The sequence below is a fragment of the Petaurus breviceps genome, unplaced genomic scaffold, assembly GCF_028583685.1.
Source record: "Petaurus breviceps papuanus isolate PSGF00001 unplaced genomic scaffold, PetGlider_PUasm1.0 79, whole genome shotgun sequence".
Taxonomy (NCBI): domain Eukaryota; kingdom Metazoa; phylum Chordata; class Mammalia; order Diprotodontia; family Petauridae; genus Petaurus; species Petaurus breviceps.
In genome coordinates, this window is record NW_027186523.1 from 4,916,104 (window position 1) to 4,934,467 (window position 18,364).

The 18,364-nt window shown below is 39.6% G+C and overlaps 1 protein-coding gene across 4 annotated transcripts in view; it reads left to right on the forward strand.

The window, feature by feature from the left end:
• Window positions 1–96: 96 nt before the first annotated feature.
• LOC138175793 (ras association domain-containing protein 8) overlaps window positions 97–18,364 on the forward strand; it is a 121,888-nt gene continuing 103,620 nt past the window's right edge. For all 4 annotated transcript variants that reach the window (XR_011172092.1, XM_069106285.1, XM_069106284.1 and 1 more), the window contains exon 1: window positions 97–795. The gene's annotated coding sequence lies outside the window, so the exon portion shown is untranslated. The remainder of the gene's footprint in view (window positions 796–18,364) is intronic.

Sequence of the window (18,364 nt, forward strand, 5' to 3'; positions counted from 1 at the left end):
GTAGTGGGAGGGGGAGTGGGAGACGAAGAGAGGGAGAGGGCCCAGAGCATACTAAGAGAGAGTCAGAAAGCAGTTACTGTAACCAGAGAGCGAACTCGTACACGAACACACACACACACACACACACACACACACACACACACACACAAGCGCGCGGAAGGCAAAAGGGGAGGAGCTTCGTTGCTCCGCAGCCCCTAGGAGGCTGTTGGTGGTGCACAGCCCCCAGAGCTACAGTCAGAGTTCCAGACAGACGCAGACTCTGCCTCCCGCCCCTTTGCTTGATCCCAGCTGCAAAACAGCGGCGGCGGCGGCGGCGGCTGCCCCCCTCCTGTCCACTGTGCTGCTGCTGCTGCCGCCGCTGCTGCTGCCGCCGTAGCCTCAGCTTCTGGGTGCTTTAGCCCTCCTCGCTTCGGGGGATTGGAGGTAGAGGTGGTGGGGAGGTCCTTCCCGACGCACGGACCACAGATTCCCTCCGCACACATACACACATTCCGTGGATGTGAAGCGTGTGTGCTTCCTGGGACTCTTCTCGTCAGAGTCCCCAGTCTGCTCCCGGGGAAGAGGAGAAACCGGTGCTACAGTCTTGGGGGGACTCGCTGGCTGGAGAGGAGCAGAGCCTGAGTAACAGCGGCTGGAGGAGGAGGAGAAAGAGCCGGGCTGCCCCTACCCCAGTCGTCGCCGCCACCGGGCAATCAAAGGAGCTTTGCAGCAGCCTGGGCTCCCCCGAGCCGCCCGAGTACCCGGTGCCCCGCTGCTGCCCTACACAGCTTCACTCGGCGTTGCAGTTGCAAAACTGTAAGTATCAACTTTAGTTTGCTCTAAAGATTTCTTAATGGGCCTTCCACCCCTCCTCCTCCTCGTCTTCCTCCTCTTTCTTTCTCCAAACCTCCTGCTTCCTCTCTGGGTTCCTTCTCTTCCCCGCCCCCCTCATTTTTCTCTTTCTCCACCTTCTGTTTCTTTTACTCTTTCTGCCTCCTCTCCCCCCTCATCACTTTCCTTCTCACCTTCTTTCTTTTATTTAGTGTTGAATTTGGTCAGTCACACACACACTTTTCAGAAAAGTATAAGGTCGCCCCCCACCCCCTAACCCTGAACCAGTGTCCTTGGAGAGAGAGTTTAGAGGCCACTTTTTGCTTAACTGAGGAATGGGACTCTCACTTCTTGAATTTCTACCCCCAATGGAAGTCATGTTTATTTTTCTCTCGTAAAGCGGGTTAGTGGAGTATTTCTATTTTTGTTGTTCTCTGATGATAATTTGTTTCGTTGTCCATTGCTTTAAAAAAAAATCTGCCTTTCTGTACTATGCCCCACCCAGCCTTGAGTCCTACTGAGCAAAGATAAAGTAGAAGAGACATTAAAAGTAAATCCGTATGGGGTTTAAAAGGGTAAATAGTACACTGCAGACAGCAAGATGACACGTTTAGGTGAGGTTTGGTCCTTGCTTGGTACAGCCGAGGAGAGTCAAATGGAATATGTAGATTCTTTATGTCGGTTTTTCCAAAAAGAAACAAACTACATTTTCGTTTAGTATCACCGCCTGGTGTGGCTAATCCTCCACTATGTTCTCTTCGTATTAAATGGTATTTTGAGTAACTCAGCTGTGTAGGTCAGCATTGCATCTGACGTTTATGAGTAGAGAAAGGGAGAAGATAGTAAGCATTTTTGTAGCGACTTACACCTGTCAAAGTAGGTAGGGCATTTGGAGAGACATTGTGCTGGAGTGAGAAGAAGGCTAGGTCACGAGATCTTGGTTCTAAAGCTGGCTTTGCCACTTTGTTACCTGCATGTGTGACCTTGGGCGAGTCACTTTTTCTTTCTGGGTCTGTTTCCTTGTCTGTAAAACCTTTAATTCTATGATTTGAAAAAAATCGTAGTACTAAGTAAAAAAAAATTCTCATACTAGGCTTTATGACAGCCATAACATGAATCGTTTTTTTTTTTTTTACAATGAGCCGTTATAATTTTTGACTTTTGACTAGATCCACTTTGTCCCCAGGAGGCATCCTTAATATAAAGCAAACAATACATTCTATAAAGGGAGTCTGAGAGAAGGCTCCAGCAGGCTGAGATTTTTATTTGCTCAATTTGCATTGGATTATGTTAACAATTGCTGCATAGTATGAAGGGGAGGGAAATGTGTGGTGTGTCTGAATGCATTCTAAACATCATGCAGTTTACCTTGGTACCTCAGATAATCTTGGACCCTTGCCAGGATAAGATGTATAGTAGTCAGTGCAAAGATGTTGATAAGTAAATGTCACTTGCTTTCCCCTCTTAACTCAGCCAATCCCCTTTCCTCCTCCCTTGGAAGAAAGGAGTGGTACCTATGGATTTTATCAGTTTGTAGCCCCTGATAATGTGGAGTTTCATCTTATTACTTTGGGGGATTGGGAGAGGTGGAATGAAACAGTTACATCTGTAACCTGTAAATTCACAATGGAATTCTTTTTGGAAGCTCACATAGGAGAATACAGTAATGCAGTTTATACAGATTTAAGGAAATCTCTCCCTTCCTCAGTTTCTTTCCTTCTAGGATTTTCAAAACAGGAATGTCATGTAAGAGGTACAATTATGGTAATAAAGAGGGAAGTTTTCCTAGGATCATCTAGTTAAAAGCTTTTCAAGTCTTGGGATAGAAGTATGAGGTAGTAAATGAAGGTATTTTGTAGAAATGATTAGTGTGTTTGAATACACTATAAAGCTTCAAAGTGCTGTACAGAAAAGCTATACATTATTCACATACATATCTCCTTTGAAATTTCAAAGGAGAAAAAATGTTTGGAGTTGCTTTTCTTGTTTTTTTTTTTAAGAAATGCAAAATTCAATAAATATTTAGGAATTGCAGATTTAAAAATTTTTGGCTTGCTTTTTTAGGTGCTGAAATTTTTTAGGTAGCTTAGAGCATGGCCTTTGCTATCTCTATACAGCAGTGGCTAACTTTTTGTCATAGATGCCTCAAGCATCCTGTGAGTTGATCAAGAACATAGAATCATAGATTTATAGCTGAAAAAGATCTTAGAGGAAGTAAGTCCAGTCCTTTCACTTTACAGAAGAGGAAACTGAGGCAGAGAGTTAAGTGTCTTGCTTGGGGACATGTAGCTACTTCTTTAGGATTTTAGAGCCTCATAAACTAATATCCCTTCTCTCCCTACCTCCCCACCCAGGAATAATAACAGTTGCTTATATTGCACTTTTAGGGACAGCTAGGTGGTGCAGAGGAGAGAGTTCAGGGCCTGAAGTCTCAAAGACCTGAATCCAAATCCTGCCTCAAACACTTAATAGCTTTGTGACTCAGGGCAAGTCACAAAGTGACTTTTTACCCTTTTTTACCTTTTTTTACCCTTCCCTCTCCCCTCCCCTCACTGTTTCCTCATCTGTTAAGTGAGCTAGAGAAGGAAATGGCAAACTACTCTAGTTTCTTTGCCAAGAAAACCCCAAATGGGATCAGGAAGATTCATACTACTGAACCACAAGGTTTCCAAACCATCTATCTATGTCTATCTGTTTACTTGTCTATGTCTATCTGTGTGTGTATCTATATCTATCTATCAAAACAATCCTGTGAGGTAGTTGCTATTTTTAATTTTTATTCCTATTTTGCAAATGAAGAAACTAAAGCTGTGATTTGTTCATATTTTAGAGGTCATCTAGACTGTCTTCTGTGGTGTACATAGGAACATAGATCTAGGAACCTCAGGGGCCATCTACTCCAGCCTCCTCATTTGACAGATGGGGAACCTGGTTTCCAGGGACTTTAAATGATTGCCACAAATCACACAGGTAGTAGCCATTACAGATGAGATTTAACCCAGGTCCTCTGGCTTCAGAGCCAGTGACCCTTTTCACTGTATTAGGCAAGGGGTAAATTAGTGACACCCAGAGATAGGAAGTTACCTGTTGGCATGTATATAGCAAGTGATAGAATCTGAATTTGAACCCAGGTCATCTAACTCCAAGTTCAATGCCATTTTTAATTACCCTTCCTTAAAATAAGGTAATTCTTGTATTTCTGTGGGGGTGAATTCCAGCAAGGTGGGGGCAAACATTTGTTTGCTAGAGTCATCACAATTCTTTTGATATTGTGTCAGTCAAGGCATAATTACTTTGTCATCTAATCTTGGAATATTAGGACAGCATACCTAAGCATTGTTAGAACCCATTCAAATGATTTCAAGGTCAGTGGGGGTGGGGATGAGTAAAGGATATGGCATAGTTTGACAATCTCAAATGGTTAAATTTTTTCATCATTTTCTACCCATACCACTTGACATGTTGGTCTATACTGGTAATGGTAATATAATTGTGAATTTGAAGATCCCGTTTGTATTGGCAAAAGTAGCAGGTACTTAACACTTAGTAACTGATCAAGCCTCTGATTGGGGAAACAGAAGCTATGGACTCCTGTCTCCTGTTAACTGACGTAACAAAGAAGGGGTTGGTGGAAGAAAGTAGGCAATACTGTGTATATAAGAAAAGCCCCAGAGAGGCACAGTCAGAATTTCCTTGAGACCGAGATCTGGTGGTAGAACAGCTACAGAAGAATGGAGAACTGAGTCCTGAGAACTTGTGGTGGTAGAGCTTCTTCTGAACAGGAGCCAGGAGCCCAGAGCCCAGGTGACTGAAGCATGACCAGGATGCTGAGACTTTGCTTGTGGCTGGGTTGACCCTTGAATTCCTTGGAGCAGAAATGGTGAAGGAGCTGACATGGACCAAACCCTGTGAATGCCAGTGTGGAGCAGGACCTCCCCAGAGAGCTGGTCAAGGAACTGGGAGCTGTCTGCCATTGAACCCAGATAGAATCGGGGACCATGGAAGGGGATCCAGGGAATCTGAGAGCAGGCCCCAAGTCAAGATGAAGAAAAGACCTCTCCTTGGGTACTGAGAATTATAGTTTACTAGTGACCTAAGGGGTGGAAGATTTTGTGTATGATACTTAGTAAGACTTTACTGAGTAAGATTTTACTTTGAGTACTTTGACTATTGTTACTGATAAGTCACTGATTGAGTTAATCAAGACTTTGCCCCAAGAGTGGAAGACTTTGTATACTTTGACACTACTGGTAAGTGACTGAATTAACTTGAGTGACTATTTTGTGACTGATTGAATTAACGTAAGAGTGACTATTTTACTTTGAGACTATGTTGTGAATATTATATTGTGATTTTCTGTGATAAGTTGAAATATGGTGAATGCTGTATTTTGTATTATGCTGTACCTTGATTTTCCATGGATGTTTTTCTTTTGTTATGGAATAGAGTCATCACTATACTGAGTAATCAGAACCTTAAAAAAAAAAAGCTGTTCACAGCAGTTCTTCTGGAAAGCTTTTGTGCATGGCATTACATATACTAAGTAGATACCAAAACTCAGGATGTAAAGAGAATTCCAACTATCATTCCTGAAAGTGAACAACAGATTCAATTATTGCATCTGAATTGCCATCTTTGACATTTTTAGCTTTGTCCCTTATTACAGAGGCCAAATTGATAGTCTCACATGTTAATTCTTTGCTAGTGACATAGATTACATGAAATATATTTCACAGTTTTTAAGGGGGGAAAACTGATACAGCAAATTAATTACATAGTTATAAATTAAGCTATCTTTTAATTAGTGTTACCCTTGTTGTTTTCTCTATAGATAATCCTTTCCCTAAGTACATCATTAAAGTAATTATTCTGCTTTTTACAATCTAAAATTACTGAAAGAAAAGGTCTTGCTGTGCCGTATTATTTTACACATTGTCATATGATAACACAGGTTAGCTGTTGTTGATTGCTTAGTGACAGACTTGAAAGGAAGGCAGTAAAAGAAAATGATGGCAGAAGAAGAATTCTACTTCTAATGACATTTAAGTCTTTTAAGACTTAAAATATTAAAGCTGTTTAAGTATCTTATACAAGTAGAGAATTATTTAATCCATTTTATTATAGAAAAGCAGGTATAACTATAAAGGAGAGGTGTTTTTAAATGGGCTACCTATAGGAGTTATATTCCTTGTTTTTATTACTAGCATCAACACTAGTAGAATAGATGTCAAAAACTCTATTTGGATTCTCCTAGGAATAAGAAAACTAAAGCTCTTGTGACTGATACTAATAGGCTCACATTTACATAGCCTTTAAAAATTTACAAAGGACTTTTGCCACAAGAATCCTATGAGATAGATAGTATCTTCATTTTACAGATTAGGAAACCAAGGCACTGAGGTGAGTTGACTTGTTCAGAGTCACATAACTAATTATTGTCTGAGGTGGAATCTGAGATCAGGTCTCCTGACTCATTAAACTTAGACTGTGAGCCCTTTGAGATCAAGGAAAGTCTGTCTTTGTGGTAGTGGTGGTGGTTTGCTTTTTTTTTTCTTTTTTTGTATCCTCAAAATTTAGCACAGTGCCTGACAAAGAACAGGCACTTCATAAATGCAAGATGAGAGACTGTCAGACTAACTATACCTTTCCATATTTACTTGACAGCATTGTATGTATGTTTCATTTCAACAAATACTATGCAATTGGAATGCACTTACTATGTATCACAAACATACTTCTTTGGTACATCAAGGATTTATCATTTTTTTAAGTGCATATTTCCACACTAATGCAGAAGATGACCCCTTTTATAACTTATTAGATGTATAGATGAAAGAGATACTGCAGTTGAAAGTTGATCACTCTGCAGCCAACTTTGAGAGGCTAAGACAGTTGACATACTATCTATCAGTATTCTGATGTCTTGAAACTTCTCCCTCCTCATGTCTACCTTCTGACTTTACTGGCTTTCTTCAGGTGTTTGTTAGCTGAAGTCCCACCTGCAAAAAGTCTTTCCAGTCTTAATCTTTGCGTCTTCCCTCTGATATTACTCCCATTTTATCCTGTGTATGGCTTGATTGTACATAGTTGTTTGCATGTTATCTCCCCCATTAGATTGTGAGGAGCTTCTGGGGGGCATTTTCTTTGCATCTTCAGTACTTAGCACAGGGCCTGGCACTTCGTAGGCATTTAATAAATGCTAGTTGACTTACTGGCTGATGATATATGCATGGTCACAGCTCCAACTTTGGTAATTCAAAATGTTACTCTATTTGAAAACATTTCACATTGGAATTCCTAAATCCTAACCAATTTAATGAGTTTATTGATGTCATTTGTATATGTTACTTAGTTTATTTTATCAACTCCCCTTCAGAACCCTATGCCTTGAATAATTGCCAATTCCTTTAAAAGAAAATGTATCCAGTTTCATTGAAACTTGGAAGACACAGTAGACTCCTTTAACAATTTGTCAGTGCTCTATAGAGATCAATCCCTAGGGCATGATGAATGGGGTGCCTTGGCATAGGGCAGTGATTACAGAAGCAGATGGTAGAGTAGGTGAGTTTCTGTGCTGTCTTCATATTGAAAAGACAGTACAAAGACATAGACTTCTTGAGGCTTTTATAGATAGAATTAGCCTACAAACCTGCATTCCCATATACAAGTGGAACTGGACCTCCCCACACCAAATATGCCTGCTTTTTGGTGTTGATTTTAGACCAGTTTTATTGTATGAAACTGATTTGGAGTGGGAAAAAGGAACGCTTCTCTATTTTTTTCCTTTCTGCACATGTGTGTAGGATGTATAAATATGCATATGTAGAGTGTGTATATGTACACAGTTCATATCTCTTATATCTACATATATTTATCTCTATCTATATATGCATATGTTGTCTTCTCCCTTAGAACATAAGCTCCTTGAGGCCAATTACTATTCATTTTAGTTTTTATATTCATCCTAGTACAGTACCTGGCATGGAGATGCTTAATAATTTCTTGTTAAATTGATTGAATATTATTTACCTCTAGTAGTACCCTCAGGACATGGCTCTGACACTATATATTGATTTGCATAATAAATTCTCTATATTTCATGGGGTAAGAGTGACAGGTAGAAGATTGCAATTTCCACCCCTTCCATTCAGTCATTCATCTAGCATTTATTAAGCCCCTACTATATGCTTGGTGGGCCAGACACTGGTGATATGGAGGCAAAAGAGACAACAAACCAGTCCCTGCTCTCAGGGAGCTCACAGTCTAATGGGGGAGATGACATGCAATGACTAGGTAGAAATAAGATGGATATAGGATTATTGTTGTTCAACTTTCATTCTCAAAGTGGACCAATGACATCAGAAGTTGATATCTTGACGCAAGTGAAATGAATTTGAGCAAGGCAGAGCTGTGCAAAGTCATCGGCCTCTGCCCTCCAGAGTTATCAGATTCCAGTGGGAAGGTATAGGTCAAAATGATTAGCCCTAGATGAAGTGGGAGACCTTGACTTTAAGCTAAGGTCTTTCCCAGGATAAATCAGGCTGATATCTATTATCAGGAGAGGGGTAGCATGGAGTAGTGGACAAAAATACCTGCTTTTGGTACGTACTGCCTGAAACTTTGGATCATTCTTTTAACTTCTTCGTACCCCAGGCAGCTGTCAAAGACTGTTAGTTGAGAGCTAATAGTTTGCCTTGGTAAAAGAAATTTTACTCATAGCTCCTTACACTGAGCTTAGGGTGCCCGAACTACCTCAGATAAATTCAGTCACCAATTGCGTGTTCTTTTCTTTATTTTACTTAACATCTGGATACTAATTATAGAAGATTATTGTGAATATTTAGGAGACTCTGATGCAGTAATTTGTGATATTTGGAATCCCCCCCCCCAAAATGGTTTAAATTTTCACTAGTATGTATATTTACAACATTAAAGTGTCTGTGTTTCTACATGGTTCAATATTCATTATCCCAATTATTGATTCTTTTGGTGGTTCTCAAAGCATCATAGAATCAGACTTGGAAGGAACTTCACTTGGCAACCTAGTCAGACTTATACCTGAATAGAATCCTCAGTATAACATACCTGCCAGGTGGTCATCCAGCTTCCCACAACCTCTTCAGGTGACCACTCTCACATTTGTATGGCCTTGAGTGTTAGAAGAAATAGAGTGAAAATAATAGACTTTCAGAAAGGATTGTGGTAATACATGGTTTCATATTGACTTTGTTAATTTTGTTCTGTGTAATTTTTTCCTTCCTCACACACTAATTAGCTTGTGTGATCATGAAGAAGTAATTTAATTTCTGTGTGCCTCAGTTTCCCCATTTGAAAAATGGGGATACTGATAATAGCGACTTCAGGGTTCTTGTGAGGAATAAATGAAATAGCTTATGTAAAGTGGCTTGCAAACTTTTGCAAATCTAAAAGTACTATTTAAATGCTAGCTATAACTGTTTTATTGCAGCTTTATGAAATAAGGAATCTCAAGATTTTAGTGTAGGTTTAGATTTGTGTGCATATATAAGAAAAGTATAGAAACTTGAATTCTCTTAATGACTGGATAGGCTTACTCAACTCAAATCCATAAGCACTTATTAAGCATCAACTATGTCTGCTAGGCATTGTACTAAGCATTGGAAATACAAATAGAAGCAGAAAGACAGGGTCTACCCTCAAGGAACTAATGTTCTAATGGGGAAAGGTGAAAGCTGAAAGCAAAGGGATGAGGAAAGAAGGTACTTTCCCCTTCAAAAAGGTAGGAGAGTCAGAAAGAGAACCCAGAGGGAAATGAAAGAGTGAATATAGCCTTCTTGAAAATGAAGGTTCTGGGAGGAACTAGACAACCAGAAGGAATGGCAGGAGTGGAGGGATCTACCAAGGTGAGAAGGCTGTTGGAGGATGGTGGTGAAGGGTGATAATAAAATTTTATAATGTAACTTTGTACAAGTCACTAGACATTTCTGTGCTTTGATTTCTTAATTTGTAAAATGGAGGTTTCATATCTGGCTTCAGATGCTTCCTTGGCTGATTGCCATAGTTTTCTCATCTGTAAAAAGGTTTGGTTAAATTAATGGTTCTCACAGTTTTTGGTCTCAGTGAAGAGGTTACCCACTAAGAGGGTTAGGGTTGCTCTGGAGACCCCAAAATACCAACACAATGGGTCCTGCCGAATGAATTTGACTCTTTTCAGCCAAATGTGAGTCTTTTCAGCCAAAGAAAAGGAAAATTTATTAAAAGCTCACTTGCATTAGACACAGAGCAAGTCTGTGCTAGAAAATTCTATGGCGCTCTCAGCCACATGGCATTCTATGGCACTCTCACACTTACATGATGTTCTATGGCTCTTTCACTCTTATTCTATGGTGCTCTCACCCACATGGTGTGAGAAGGTTGTGAGAGGAATCTAGGGGTGGTCTAGAGAAGGAGTTTGGAGAGGGTCTTCAGGAGGAGTTAATGAGGTCAAGGAGTGATTAAGGGTGGGAAGCCACCTGGAGACCACAAACAATGGTGGGCTAGGCCAGTTCAAGGGTGGGAAGTCTAGCAACAGACCTGCCTCATCAAATGGGATGATTCAATAGAGAGTCCAAGGGAGGTTCCCAGAGTCTGTACCTCAAGGACTCAAGGAGAGCTTGAGGGGGCTCCCAGAGCCCATACCTCATCATCAGGACCTCTATCATGGTCTTAGAAAGCATTGAAGAGCACCCCATCCTCACCCCCTGCCCTAAGAGCTTTTGTTTATGTGGGTTGTATCTACTGATATTTACCATATTCAAAATTGAAAGCAATATTATAAAAAGTTTTGAGACCCAAAAAAACCTTTGAGAACCAATGGATTAAATGATCTCTCCCTTGGTGCATAGAGTATATGATTCTTTGTTATTCCTAGTGAATGAATGGCAAAAAGCCTTTAGTTAATTTACATTCGATGCTTATTTAACTCAGTTGGAGAAATTCCCCCAAATAAGCTTTGGGTATCGTGAAGGTAAAATTTGGCAGTATTCTGAGGATGATCTAAAATTCACTATTTTTGAAGAGGTAAATCAAAGCAACTTCATATTAGGAATAAGATCTTATTTATAATCCATTTTCCTCTTTCCATATTTATTGTGATTTCTGTTTTATGTAGTTTTTATTATTTTAATTTAAAAGGATTTTTTGAAGTCTTTAAAAGTCATTGTACAATTAGTTTTGTCCTTCCCTACCCCTCCACATTTTCTTGGATGAAACAATGACAGTTTCCTGAATAGCTCTTAGAGAAAACCCTCTGGGACTCTGGGGCTCTTCCTATTTCACTTCATTAAGATTCTTTTTTGAGGTGGAGAGAGGGTTCTGTATCTCTTGTCATTAAGGTGTTTGGGGAAGAAACAAATTCTCCCTTTTAATCAAACATAAACAAGCATTCCATTCTCCCCCCCTCCCTGCTATCATTAATCTTGTCTCTTTTTATTTCTCCTTGAAAATTACCCCACCTCCTACATACCCCATCTTTATTTTCCTTGTATTCATGATATATTACTTTCTTCACACATATAATCAAACCTAAGTCACTGAGAGTCAAGATAGAGAAGAGGTCTCAGGACAGAGCCTTGGGAAACATCCACAGTTAAGGGGTTTTAATGAACCAGCAAAAGACATCACAAATCAAGGTGGAATACTGAGAGAATGAAGCATTACAAATTCTTTTTTTTTTTTTTTAAGCAATTGGGGTTAAGTAACTTGCTCAAGGTTACACGGCCAGTTATTTCTGGGTGTGGTGTTGAGTGTCTGAGCCCAGGATTCGATCTCCAGGTCGTCCCAATACTGGAGCCGGTACTCTTACTCGCTGACCCACCTGGCCGCCCCTAAGCAATTGGGGTTAAGTAACTTGCTCAAGTTTACACGGCCAGGTGTTTCTGGGTGGGTGCTAAGTGTCTGAGCCCGGGATTCGGATCTCCAGGTCTTCTCAACACTGGAGCCGGTGCTCTTACTTGCTGTGCTACCTGGCTGCCCCAGCATTACAAATTCTGAAAGGAAGGAGCACCTAGGAGAGAGTTGTCAATAGGATCAAGTGGAAAGAAGGAAAGTTTTCTTGCTCCATCTACTCTGTCCTTTGCTGATGGTGTTCATATGCTGCCTATATATAGTTTCTTCCCAGTCCCAGAAGTTTCTTTCTTGAAATGAAGTCTTATGTATAAACTTCAGTTCTCTCAACCTACCTTTTTCATCACAGAAACTTAATCCAGGCATGAATTGTACCAGGAAATAGTGTAAATGATGCTTCAGGCCCACAAGTAACAAGCAATTTGTGTGCTATGTTCGCTATTCACTCAACAACCATTTAAGAACTTATTTTGTGCAAAAGGACTATGTTCATCCTAAAGGGAGTTTAAAAAGCTACTCTCCCAGAGAGTTAGCCTGGGGTGATACAAAGACAACTGGGAATTGGTGGCCTGAGCTTCGTGTTTGAATACCAGTTTAGATACTTAGAGGAATTTTGTGACCAGAAACAAACCACTTCACTGCTTTGGGCTTCTCATTTATAAAATGAGAGCCTTAGACTTGATCATAGCTTTCTTCTTTATAATCCATTTACCTCACTCTTTGCCTTTTTGTTCTTTTTGTGATATGTGCTTTACATTATTTTAATTAAAAGTATTTGAAAAATATTTTGATAATTTTATTCCAATACAATTGGTTCCCTTTGTTATCCTACATATTTTATGTTATTCTTTAAAGACATTGGAAGAAGGGGTCCATAGATTTCATCAGACTGCCAAAGGGTGGGTTCTATGACACAGAAAAGTTAAGCACCCCTGTTCCAGGTGGTCTCTGGTATTTTTAGGCACTGACATTCTATTAGTCAATGAGAAATTCTGACACTTAGCTCCTCTGCCACTTTTAAGCTCCCCCTTTGAAGATGGATAGAGACTAAGAGGAACATGCTAGCTGGTATCTTCCAGCTCCATTTCATCCTCCACGAAACTGCTAAAGTGATTTTCCTAGAACACAAGTATGATATGATCAGGTCACTCTCCTATTCAATGAACTACAGTGGTTTTCTATTAGTCCTGGGATCACATCTGAACTCCTTTGTTTGGCATTGGCCCCTTGGGGCCTTAACAGTCTTAAACATTACTCCTCTGTATATGTTACAGTCTGGTCATGTTGGCTCACTAGGTTTCCCTCGGATAGGATGATTGACTGATGAGATGCTTTTGTTTTTTTAATTGGCTAAAAATAATGAACAAAATTAAAATAACATTCAGTTTGTGAATTGTATCAAAAATTATTTTCTGTGTGTAATAAGAGAAGGTGGCTTCTAACGTATTGGCAGTGAGGAGGGGGAAGAAAGCAAGACTGGCACTTTAAAGCTGCCAGGTCAGAGCAGGAAGTTGATCATCTCTATATGCAAGTCCTCAGTTTGCAAGCTGTGTTTTATAAGAAGTCTGTTTGGAAATAGCTTGTTTAGAATTTGGAGCTCCTCTTCCAGAGAAACAATGTTTTAAAGTGGTGCTTGGGAGCTAGGCCAGCCAATTTAACCTATCATGGAACTGAATTATATTACTATGATACTGTTAATACTAAAAATTCTAAGCTAGTATTTGTGGTGATCTTTCAGATAATTATGGGATGATTAAATCGTTGGAGGGATAAACTGGGAACCTGACCAAAAAATCTTGCATGGGGGATGTATTGTGTGATAGAGAGGTAATAGACCTGTGCTGAACATATCTCATCCCCCTTCCTATACCCACTTAATATTTGCCTGGTTGAACTGAAGGGAGCATGATGCCTTTGTGACACTGCTTCTCAAGCTCTTGGGGTGGAGGGGGAGGTAAATTTGATCTACAAGGAATTATTAAGTACCTATGTGCTAGGCACCGGGGTTACAAAATACAGAAAACAATCCCTGCTTTCAGGTAGTTTTCATTTAATTGAGGGAGACGGGTACATTTCTAAGTATTTATGCAGAATAAGTTAACAGAATACATGCAAATAAAAACCAAGTAATTAGGGAGGGGGGACATCTCTAGATGTTGGGAGGACACCAGGCAAGACTTCCTGTAGAGAAGGTGGTACTTGAGCATCTGTGTCTGGAAGGAAAGAGAGAGATCCTAATGAAGAAGTGAGAAGGGTGTCTTATAGCTATCCCTCAGGCATGGCAAATGGATGACTCGCTCAAAGACATGGATGGAGAAAGTGGAGCTCCATGTGTAAGGAACCAAGAGAAAGCCAGTGTGGCTAGATTAAAGATCTTGGGGGTGGGGGTGACATATAGTCAACAGGGAACCCCCCAGAGTTTATAGACTAGGGAAGGGAGGTGGTCAAATCTACCCTTAAAAAAATCACTTTGAGAGTTGGAGCAGGAGAAACTGAAATGCTGAAACACTTGAGTCAGGGAGACCAGTAAGAAGGCCATTGCCATTGCAATAGTCTAAATGTGAAGTGATGAAGGCCTGAACTAAGGTGATGTCTATGTGAACAGAAAAAAAGTGGTTGAATATGAGAGAAGTAAGTAGGGGTAGAAATTGTAGGAAATGGACAACTTACTTATGTAAGGTGAGGGAGTAATAGAGATATGCCTTATGAGCTTTCAACAGAAATAGGGAAATTCGAAATAGTAGTGAGGTGGGGGGTGGGATGGGATAAAGGCTTCTTTTTTTAGAAATAGTGAGTTTGAGATCACTTGTCTAGGACATCTAGGACAATTTAAACGTCCGAGGAGTAATTAGTGATGTGGGAGGGAAGCTGGGTGAGAGGCTAGATATATCCACAAGTCGCCTGCACACATATAATCAAACCTAAGTCACTGAGAGTCAAGATAGAGAAGTGGTCTCAGGACAGAGCCTTGGGAAGCATCCAGAGTTAAGGGGTTATGATGAACCAGCAAAAGACAGGAGTCATCACAAATCAAGGTGGAATACTAGGAGAATGAAGCATTACAAAATCTGAAAGGAAGAAGCACCTAGGAGAGAGTTGTCAATAGGATCAAGTGGAAAGAAGGAAGGTCATCTCATTGGGTAATTAAGATCACTTAGTAACTGTAGAAAGCAGTTTCAGATGAGTGATGTCATAAGCCATGTTCCAAAGAACTGAGGACTGAGAGAGAGAAAAAACCAAACCAAACCTGGAGTCAAGGAATATAGAGTTGGCAGAGAAAGGGGACAGATAAGGATGAGCTTGAGGGCATGGGTAGGGGTTTTTTTGTTTTATTTTGTTTTTTAAGAATGGAAGAGAGGGGCGTGCTTGAAGGCTTGAGGGAAAGAATCAGGAAGATAGGGAGAGTTTGTAGATTAGAGATTGAGGAGATGATTAAGAAATGGAGAAAAATGGAATCAAAGGGACACGTGGAGGGGCTGACATTGGCATGGAGAAGAATCCTGGTGAAAGCAGGTGAGAGTATAGAGGATAATAAGTAGAGAAAATGTTAAGGGTTTTTGAGATGAAGAGGAGATTGTAGCAAATGACCTTAATTTTCTCAATTAAGAGATGAGAAAGTTGAGAGGGGGAAGGCATTTATTTGTTAAAGGGGAAGGTCACAGGTAAGCTGATTTTTCTCCTTTTTAAGAACCCTTTCACACTGCCTAGCCAAAGACATTTTATTTATATTAATTATATCTGGGAAGAGCTAGTAGGGATAATCAAAAGTCAATAGCATTTTCTTTAGAGCTGAGATCTGCTGACCCCTAGATTTCAAGGGGTTATGGATAGGGGAAAAAATTACCTTTAAAAACATTCTGAGAAGGGATTGGTAAATTTTATCAGAGTGTAGATTTGTTTTTGCACTCTAGTCAATTTAATATGATATTCTTTTATTAAGGTAATCTTATATATGTCTTGCTTCTCTGAGGCCAACCAGAGTAAATGGTAGGGGCCCTAATTCTAAGGCACAACTTTTTGAGAACATCTGCTAAAGGAAAAACCCAGGTACCTTTGATCTCAGGATAGGTTCTTATGATGATTTTCTGTGTAAATATAGTCATATTTTTTAGTAATCTTGACCATTTCAACCTTTTCTTTTGAAATTATATTGTTATATTTTATATGTTTTGTACAGTTTTACAGGGTACTTTCACATGTTTTATTTAATCCTTAAAAGAGCCTTTTGAGTTAGACTGTAAGATGGTCTTTTCATACTCTATAACAGACCTGTACAACATATGGCTGGTACCAGAGGGTTGCCACTGCACACCCTCTCCTATTTGTCACGTGACTTGTGGCAGCCAACCATTGTCAGTCTGTCTCTAGTCTAACCTATCTGCAGCCCAAAGAGGTTTACAAGTTGTACAGGTCTGCTCTAGAATCTAGAGTCTAGATGAGGAAAGGGAATCTTGGAGAGGTTAGCAACTTGCCTCTGGTCATGTAACTGGTTAGTGGTACAACACTGGAAATAGAGATTTAGGCTTCTGAGTCCCCACTGTAGCCCTCTGTGTTTTGCAGAATCTTGTTACTTCTCATATAGAGAATCTGAGAAGACTTTATTAGCAGTATTTTCCCAATGTCCCAAAAATCTTGGTGCAGTTAAACTTAATATGGCACGAAGACTTTGGGGGACAAACTATCAAATATGACATTTCTTATGTGACGATAGATCTGGTGCTCGCCTGGAAACTGCAAATGCCCTCTCCCACCAGTGCTTTGAGCACTGCAGGTACTCCATTCTTGAGTGAGCCTGCCTCACCCAAGAGAGAGCAGTTCATAATCTCTTTCTCATTGTCTTTGACTCTTTAAAGCCCCTTACCTGGAACCCCAGGAGAATCACTGAAAGCATAGATGTGATTCATGTCCAAAAGGAATAAGAAAGGTACTCAGCATACAGTGAATAGCACAACTATTCATTTACTCTACTACAAAAGAATGCTTAAACACAAAAGACTCATAAACATACATTGATAGGACTTACACATGATAAAGTAATAAAGAGCTCCTATTATATTTTCCTGGGAGGTTAAGATTTGAGACATGAAAATGTAGATTATTGACTGGGCAATCTACCTTCATCTCTGCTCTACATTGTTGAACAGCTTCCTGGAAAGAGTGATGAATTTGTACCAATCCAAAGCAGTGGTTGTGTGTTTTGTGAATGATGGTTGGGGTCTGAAAGATGGCCAGGGTTAATGATCCTGAGAATATAGAAGGGAGTGAGCTAACTGTCTTCTAGGGTAATCAAACCTCTCCCCAGATTGTCATTAGCACTGTTCTCTAACTGTACTAACTACTGTCTTTCTACTTCTTATACTGTGCTGAACCAAAGTGACTGCTCTGTAAAAACAGGAGTCACTGAGTTATATCTAATAACTGCTGAGTCAAATGCTTTGTCAGAAAGGAGAACTGAATAATACAACTTGTTGCATTGACATGCTGATAAATGTTTAACAATCAGCAGCCCTGGGGCAGGGAGGGGAGGGAGGAGTGTGTTGATTTTACATCAAGATTGGTAGATGTATTGGATAGAGCACTGGACTTGGAATAAGAAAGACATCTTTATAAATTCAAATTTGGCCTCAGACATTTACTAGCTGTATTACCCTGGGCAAGTCATTTAACTCTTTTTGCCTGGGTTCCTTCTCTGTAAAATGAGCTAGAGAAACAAAGGCAAACCACTCTAGTATCTCTGCCAAGAAAATCCCAAATGGGTCATGGGAAGTCAGACATGATGGAAAAAAAGACAACTGTATATGTGTAGATATGGATGTACATATAAACATATAAATGTGGATATATGTGTATGTATATATACACAAGTTTATTTTAAGTTTTATTGATAGGAAAGATGGGTAGCATGCAATTTATAAATAACAAAAGATACAACACTCTTGTAAATTCCATATAGCCAATTGATTTTTACAGAATGCTTTCATTGATTTTATTTTATTTTATTTTTTTTGCTGGACTCTTGTATCTGTAACTACCCTGTGGTTGCAGTTCAACCATAATTTGATTAATAGAGATGTTTCCCAATACATTCTTTTCCCAATGAATTTATTGTCATGAAATATAATGTGTTGTACTGTTAAATTATTTCTCCCCCTTCTCTAAATTATATTGATTAAACCGAAACCTCTTCCGGTTTCAGCACTGCTGATTGCAATAGTGCACACTATCTTTTTAGCTTTTTGTAAAATCACAAGGACTGAAAATGGATTGATTCTACATTATTATTTACAAAATCCTGAAAATCATTGAAATCAACTTCATGTTTTAAAATATCACTTAAAATGATGCAATTTTTTTCACCAACTATTTATGATTAAGTTATTTATAAAGGAAGGCATTAAGAGGAGTTTTGGCACTCTGCCCTCTAGCCCTTCAGTCAGAGGGGATAGGAGGCTGAGGTAGGTGGTGCTACCAGCACAGTGGTAAGTTTAGAAGTGATGAGTTTGTCCTGGGAGGGACATCTAGTTCCATTAAGTTGAAACCAGCCAGGACAGCAGATTCAAAGCAGAGTATGGGAATTCTTTTAAAGTAACAAATAATATCACTGATACAGGATTGAACTGAAGATACATTAGCTGTGTTTAACAACTCTCTGGTCAAATTTTGGATTCCTGACAATTTAACCATCAGCTCT